Genomic DNA, 6,516 nt, shown 5'->3' with positions numbered 1-6,516 from the left:
AAATTATCATATGGCTATTAGAAGTTACTGACATGCTAGCTCACGACCTCAATTCAACACATTGAAAGATTATGTCTTCATCATATCAATATCAAGCATAATCCCTCCCATTCGGTGTTAAGTATCATACCATCATAAAATATATGAGAAGAACATAACTCGTATCATGCCAACACATGATTTTAGAATAAATGTGTTTATTTCCAATTCAAACACACTATAATTGAATAAATATAAAAGCCGAAATAAACCATCTTAAATGACCTGACTTGTAATTCTTTGAAACATATGACGTGACTCTTTGATTATACATCCAACATTTTCTACATTTCAACAAGTCAGGATTTGACAGTTCTTGTCCATTCGTTTTTGATGCGTTTTGTTATTTGATTTTGCCATGTGATTATGGACTTTCCGAATTGATTTTCCTCTAAGTTCAGTATTTTTTGTGATTATACTTTTTAGTTATTGTGCTACGGTACATTTTCGTGTTCTTTTCTTTACTTTTGCTAATGTGATTTGTCTATATTCCCTTTTATACTTATGTGTTATTTTTGACATTTTAACCTATGATGTCTGTTTGTTTAATACACACATCGTTGTCAATATAATGGAATTTGATACGACTGTCATACAAGTGAGAGGTTCAACTAACTATAAAACCAGGTTTAATACACCGTTTACAAGTAGGTAGCAACATTCCAGCAGCACCTGCAACCGGAGTATATATCTCCCAATTTATACGATAATCCCATGCTTGCAATTCCTGTCATGGTTTTCCTGATAGAGGGTTGCTGCTCACAAGGAAGCTATTAAACCAAGAGTTCCAAATGGTGAAATTGAAATCGAAGCCATCACGAGCTGGTTGATCGTTATGGAATTACCGTTTTGCAAATGATATCGGATGTGTTCCTTGCGTCGTAACTACAACCCCCTTCCCTATCACGAAAGTGACCTACCGAATTAGACTATTTACCGGATTTGTTATAACATGAGCAACACGATGGGTGCCACATGTGGAGCAGGATCTGCTTACCCTTCCGGAGCACCTGAGATTACCCCTAGTTTTTGGTTGAGTCCGTGTTTCTTATTCTTTAGTTTTCTATGTTGTGGCATGTGTACTATTCTTTGTCTGTTTGTCTTTTTCATTTTTAGCCATGGCGTTGTCAGTTTATTTTCGATTTATGAGTTTGACTGTCCCTCTGGTATCTTTCGTCCCTCTTTTAAAATGAACTGTATATTGTAAGTGTTACTTTTTATGCAAATGTTTTGGCTTTTGCAAGTCTTATTTCCATGGAAATTATATAGCCCCACCCATTCATCATGGTTCATGGATTTTGAATATTTACCTACTTTACAAGGTAATGTTTGTGTTGAAGTTTGTTTAGAGGGAACAACTTATGATAAATCAAAAGTATTTGGTATACAGTTGTATGAGCATTGGTATACCTCATTTCCATGGCGATTGTTTAGCCATGTACCTTGAGTCATGGTTCATTGAATTTTGATGTTTGCATAACTTACATGTTAAAGTATTGCCATCTTAAATTCAACATTTGCATAATCAAAATTACAAAAAAGCGAGATATATCTCTGTTTTAACATGTTACTGTTATGGTTTAGACAGTTCATTTTCTATAAATGAGATTGAATATTCATTTGGTATCTTTTGCCTTTTATTTGAATTCGAAATCAGCCATTTAATTTTATGGTATAATACATTGTACTAGTCTTTCGATACAAAATGTTATCACAAATATATAGTTACGGCAAAGTACAAAGCTAAAAATAACCGAGCTGAAAGTGTTAACATCGATCGAAGAGATCTACATATTGCGTAACATTCGTTAACCATGAAGATTTATCTCTAATGTTCCACAGACTACAGACCCGTTCCATATCGTCGAGGTGTTGAAACGCATTACACTCTTGATTAACATCACACATGAATGCGCATCTGATGACACTGATACCATAAACAGTATCAATAGAATAGCCATTTATAATGGTGACATTTTCTTGCCTGCAGTAATCTCCTTCAACAAATTGAGAATAAAGATATTAGGTTAATATTAAACTGAAATCATTTTAAGCTGAAAAAAAAATCCCTCTTGCAACTCTATCGAAATTTGACAATATTTTGACCAGGTCTAAGTCGTTTGCATTGAGTTAGGTATTTCATTTATTTCGTCCTCGTGCATCACTTCAAAGACTCGGAATTCTTTAAACTAATATTTACTGTTCGTATTGTTATGTGTTTCTTTATTCTACAACGGCTAGAGGTATAGAGGACGGCTGTGATCACACAAAGCATGTTTGACCGAGCCGCATTTTTGCGCCTGTCCCAAGTCTGGAGCCTCTGGTCTTTGTTAGTCTTGTTTATTTTTTTAATTTCAATTTTATTTATATGTTTTTGAGTTTAATGTGACGTCCATTTTCACTGAACTTTTACACATTTGTTTACTGTGCGGAACTATCTCGCGGCGTTGAAGTCCAATTAATGTCCTTCAGCTGTTGACTGCTCTTTTCTCGGCTTGATGTCTCTTTGACATATACTCCATTTTCATTCTCAATTTTATGTATTGCTAAATAGTGAATATGGTGCAATACAATTGGTACTGTTTATTAAAATGGATGTCGGTCAAATCATCCCATAACATGCTATAGTCAGTTTTAATGTGCATTATATTACAGTATCTCATTAGCGATTACTTTAACAAATACTCCTTCTACTACATACTGATGTTATGAATCACAATAACATCACAAAAATAAACATGTTTTCATTTTTTTTCTTCAGATATAGCTATAGGGTGGTTGATAATTGTAACAAAGAAGTGATGTTAATGAGTATATGTGTAGTTTGATTGATAATAATATGAGGGTACGTAACATAAAGTCTTTAGTCGACCTTTATCTACGAAATATTGGCAAACCCGATCAAGTAGTTTTGGTTATCTTCGATATTGTTCAGAAACTCTTATATTAGTGTGCAAATAGAGACATAAAAATCTACTGTCTTTGATATCGTACATGTTTACAGTCAGGAAATAACAAATGAGATTACAAAGCAGGCAATGAAAAAAGAAAGAAAAATTACCTGGTATAAACATTTGCTCAATAAAAACATCTTATTGTTTGATATTTGAAATTTGTTTCTGTTTTTTTCCAATTATGAATCACGCATGGTCTACAGGTATTTTGAATTGGACAGATAAAGTTAAAGTTAATATTTTAAAGAGAAGATTTTTAAATTTAACTACCGTGTGACACGGTTGCTCCGATGAGGAGAAATTTGCGAAGAAAGGAAGAAAAGAAGAAATAGGATAAAGTAAAATTTACCTTTGTTTGTACACAGTTCATAATCTGGAACGTTCCCAAGATCTGCTCCTACCATTTCAGTACATGTAATACCATCACCATGGTTAAGAACAATATATAAACCTTTCAGGCTAACAAGCGCACAGTTACATATGAGCGGATTTTCAGATAGATTCCTAAGAAAAGATAAGCTTTTCCTGTATGCCCAATTAAGCTAATGACGTTTGATTTAATTATTCTAAAGACTCGGTCATACCTTAATGGATAGCTCGAACGGATGTCTAAAGGATAACTTTTTTTAAACCGTTCATGTCCGTAAGACATCCGTTCTTATCCGTTAGACGTCTGTCCATATCCGTTGCATGTCCGTTTAGCGTACGTTTTATCCGTCGACGTCCGGTCTGTCCGGTGGAATATTTTGAGCATGTTCAAACTTTGAACGGACGTCCAACAGATGAAATATCTATTGAACGTCCGGTAGGCGTCCGTTTTGTACGGTACTTGTCCGTTTCGTTTCCGTTTTGTATCCGGTATACGGAAGTCTACCGGACGTTTAATGGATAAAACGGATGTTGAACGAATGTGAAACGGACTTCTACATGACGTATATCGGATAAAACGGATTATGAACGGATTTAAAACGGCTAAATGCCAATTGAAAATTTCGAGTCAGAAAAGCTATTTATTGAAATGTCAGATTTCTTAAGGTTCGTGAATTCTTATTATTAATAATCGATCTTAGAGTAAGGCCACGTCTTCACAATCAAGCAGCTCTTATTCACGCCAGACACTGCTCTTTGGCGGAATTTTGAAGAACTAACCAAAACTAGTTACACATAAATATTTTACAAGTCGCCTTTAATTTTTCCGTATATCTTGTTCATCTGTTTTATCCGGTACGCTTCCGTAAAGTGTCCGTTTTATGCGATACTCGTCCGTTGGATGTACGTTCGACATTGTTCTGTCCGGTACGATTCCGTTTCTCGTACGTTGCATATCCGGTGTTTGTCCGTTATGCATTCGTTACGCGTCCATTTTATTTGGACAGTATATCAACGAACTCCCAACGGATAACTTTTTTGTCAAATTTTATGTTCATCCGTTAGGCGTCCGTTCGTGCTATCCGGTAAAGTGTGACCGAGGCTTAAATTTTTACAGATGATTAACAGTTGTGATGATGTCTATACTGATTAGAATGGTTTTAAAAGAATTTTGTTAGTTCAACACGATACCTTAACTTATGTCCGATTTTACCTTATCATATAGAGTGAAAAAGCTCAAAAATGTATTTGAAGCTGAATTCACTGCAAAGGTATTAAAAATATTCCATTGAATGGAGATCGTTCAGTAAACATCAGTTATTCCTTAATTATAAACAGAAATGTAAAAAAAAAGAGTCATGATTATTACTAGGTTATAAAAAAAAAATACTGATATTGATCCATTAAAACAAAAATAACTAAAGGTCAGGACAAACTATTAGTTTAATTGTAGTTTCAGGATCATATTACACTAAAACGAAAAATCACAAAAATACTAAACGCCGAGGAAATTCAAAAAGAAAAATCCTTCTTTAAATGGCAAAAACAAAAGCTTAAACACATAAAACAAATTGATAACAACTGTCATATTCCTGGTATGGTACATGCATTTTCTTGATATGTAGAAAATTATGGATTGCACTTAGTTTATTCAGAGTCCAGTATAAAAGGAAATTCAAAGAAAAAATATGGAACGCAAAGGAAAATTTAAACGAATAAATCCTTTTTTCAATGTAAAAATCAAAAACCTATTCACATCAAACGAATGGAAAGCAATTTTTATTTTTCTGACATGGTACAGGCATTTCATAATGTCGAAATAGTGGAGTTCACCTCTTCTTATAGCAAGCTTATAACATTCACTGTTATGTGGCGCATAAAATTCCACTATATTGACAAAAATGTGTAGGCAAAACATCATTATATTTTAGGTAAAAATGTCAAAAATTGAGGAACAGCGGTCAATTTTGTGTAATAATCATAATTTATATAACGACAAAGACTATATCAAAACATGACAATAAACGTCATAAAAATAAATAATTAATAACTTTGGTATTTTAATTTATAGCAACTACATTTGTATGTGTGACCTGATCTATCATTGTCTCATTTATATTGACACAATATTTTCTTTTTCAATAAATCTGTTCACAAATCAATACTTCTCTTTGTAATAAATTAGTTACAAAAATTAATCTGCTGATATTTAAAAAGAAGAAAGAAGAAATTAAGATCATGAAAATGTCAACTTCATGGAAATATCCCAATTAACCTTAAAAGGGAAGGCTAAAAAAAAAGAACATGAATATATATAAAATGAAGCCATTAAAATATACACTTCTTTTCTTGATTATGAGATGATATATACCATTAAAAAAACTTAAACCCGCTGCAATTGTTTGTACCTGTCTGACGTATTAAATTATAATCCTGGTACCTTTGATAACTAATTAGGAATCTGATGTTCAGTAGTTGTCGTTTGTTGATGGGGTTCATAAGTGTTTCACGTTTCTCGTTTTTTATATATATGAAATATTGGTTTTCCAGTTTAAATTGTTTAACACTAAAGATTTATGTGGTGCTCCTTATAGCTTGCTGTTTGGTGTGAGCCAATGATCCCTGCTGAAGACCGGAATTCTACCTACAATGGTTTACTTTTATAAATTGAAACTTGAATGGAGAAGTATCTGATTTGCATTCATACCACATCTTCTTATAGCTATCTATAATGTAAATGTTCTTTAAGGAATTGTTTAAAATTTGATAAATACTTACAAATACTCTAATTTTGTTAGTCGTTTGAACGTCTTCACGTCTACCGATGTTATCAGGTTGTGTCTCAGACCTCTTATAATATGAAGAAAAAACAATTAAATTTTATAAAATTAAAAGTGACGTTATACAAGTGGGAGATTTAGTTACTATTAAACCAGGTTAAACCCACTCATTACTTCAAATAGTGTGTTTACTTAGTCAGGAATAAAACATTATCATGTTAAGTTAATTTGTTAAAAACCATCCAACGTTCGTTGTTGTCAATTATATATTGGTCCTCCAATTTACTATGTTTTTGAATCAACAATAGTGTGTTGTCTTTCTCTTAAAAGTTTAATATTTTAAGAAGTGATATCATGCACAACACTCACAGTAC

At 32.9% G+C, this 6,516-nt stretch overlaps 1 long non-coding RNA gene across 1 annotated transcript; it reads right to left on the bottom strand.

Moving 5' to 3' along the window:
- Positions 1-1,680: 1,680 nt before the first annotated feature.
- On the bottom strand, positions 1,681-6,212 carry LOC139499980 (uncharacterized). The gene is made up of 3 exons (XR_011658279.1): positions 6,141-6,212; positions 3,343-3,497; positions 1,681-2,036 (listed from the first exon to the last, which is right to left on the bottom strand). It is a non-coding gene; the product is annotated as an uncharacterized lncRNA (long non-coding RNA).
- Positions 6,213-6,516: the final 304 nt, after the last annotated feature.

The sequence above is a fragment of the Mytilus edulis genome, chromosome 13 (genome assembly GCF_963676685.1).
Source record: "Mytilus edulis chromosome 13, xbMytEdul2.2, whole genome shotgun sequence".
NCBI classification, from domain to species: domain Eukaryota; kingdom Metazoa; phylum Mollusca; class Bivalvia; order Mytilida; family Mytilidae; genus Mytilus; species Mytilus edulis.
This window is presented reverse-complemented; position numbering and strand designations above follow the sequence as displayed.